This window comes from Tupaia chinensis, unplaced genomic scaffold (assembly GCF_000334495.1).
Source record: "Tupaia chinensis unplaced genomic scaffold, TupChi_1.0 Scaffold000473_1, whole genome shotgun sequence".
Taxonomy (NCBI): Eukaryota; Metazoa; Chordata; class Mammalia; order Scandentia; family Tupaiidae; genus Tupaia; species Tupaia belangeri.
This window is the reverse complement of record NW_006159982.1, coordinates 64,735-66,591: the sequence shown is the minus strand read 5'-3', so window position 1 is coordinate 66,591 and position 1,857 is coordinate 64,735.

The window sequence follows — 1,857 nt, the reverse complement described above, 5'->3', positions numbered from 1 at the left end:
CAATCAAAACAACATATAGGATATCCTAGACACCATTAAATGACTGAATATCAGCTGGTAGTTACTCCAGAAAGCAAAGATACAGGCAAAGGCATAGAAAATCTCATTCATGATATATTAACTGAAAACTTTCCAAATTTAGAGAGGCATGCAGATATCCATATTCAGAAAATACAAAGATCATTAAATAGATATAACATAAGAAGATCATCTCCAAAGCACATCATAGCCAAATTGGTAAAAACCAAAGACAATATTCTAAAAATGGTGAGAGAAATGCCAAATTATAGACTTGTCAGAAAAGACATGATGCATTTTGCATAGAAAAGCATAGAAAAAATACATCTTGATTTGTCTGACAATCCAATACTTACAAAGTTTATCCCATTAGACTAACATCCAACTTCTCAACTAAAACAATGCAAACAAGAAAAGAATGGGAAGACATATTTAAAATTCTGAAAGAAAGATAAATTCAGTTGAGAGTACTATACCTGTAAGATTGTCCTTCAAATAGGAAGGAGAAATAAAATCATTCCCAGATAAATAATGCTGAAAGATTCACTCAAAACTAAAGCATCTCTTCACGAAATACTTAATTAAGGGCACACTACACCAGGAAAAGTAAAGGGAGATAAATAGAAGTAAGAGAACACAAAATAACCAGAAAAAAAGGTTTAAATCCACACATATCAATAGCAATATTAAATGTTGGGATTTAATTTCCCAACAAAAAGGCTGAAAATGCAGGCTCAACTATCTTACACACAAACAGTTTTAAATACATATTCATCAGTTTTTGACAGACAATTGTCTGAACAGGTTTCTATTTATTTGTCTATTATAACCATTACTCATTTATAAAAATAGGCAACAGAGGAAAAGTCCAAAATGTTACAAGTAGCTGGGTCTTTCTTTGGAATGAATTTAAAGAAGGCTAAAATCAAGAACTTTGTAAAGCCTATAAATCATCAAATCACTGACTTTATCATTTCTTCGCTTTTTAAAATTTATTTTTTAAAAACAATTACATTATCAATGCCCTTATGAGTCTCTTTGCCTTCTGGGATACCAATTATACAGATATTTGGAAGTTTGATGATATCCAGTATTTCTTGTATATTATTCTCAATTTTTTGGACAATTTTCTCAGTCTTTGTGGTGGATTTTTCTAAGTCAGCAATTTTCTCTTCTACGTCTGAGATTCTATTTTCTGTCAAGAAAACTTTCCAAACCTAGAGAAGCACTCAAAGATCCAGTCCCAAGAAATACAAAGGATCCCAAATAGAATCAACCCAAGATCTTGACCAAGACTAAGATTGGCAAGAGAAAAACAGCAAGTTACCTACAAAGGATATCCCATCAGACTAACAGTAGACCTCTCATCAGAAACAATGCAAGCAAAGAAAGAATGGGAAAATATATTCAAAGTGTTAAGGGAAAAGCAATTTCAACCAAGAATACTGTACCCAGTAAGATTATCCTTCACATAGGAAGAAAAGACAAGAACAGTCTCAGATAAACAAAACCTGAAAGAATTTACCAATACCAGACCAGATCTCCAAGAAGTTCTCAAGAGAGTGCTATATCAGGAAAATTAAACACAGACACACAAAATTAGAGTTCAAAAACTAGGAAAATGGCCAACTTAATCGTTGGAACAAGTCTGGAGTTGAATATTATATACCAGAATTTAATCAGGAAGATCGAACCACAACAAAAGATAGATTAAGTACATGAGACTGAACTGGTGAAACAGCATTTTATGACCTTTTTTTTGAAAAAAAAAATATATATATACATATACACATATATATATATATTTGACAAGGGAAGGAGAGAGAGAGACAGAGAAAG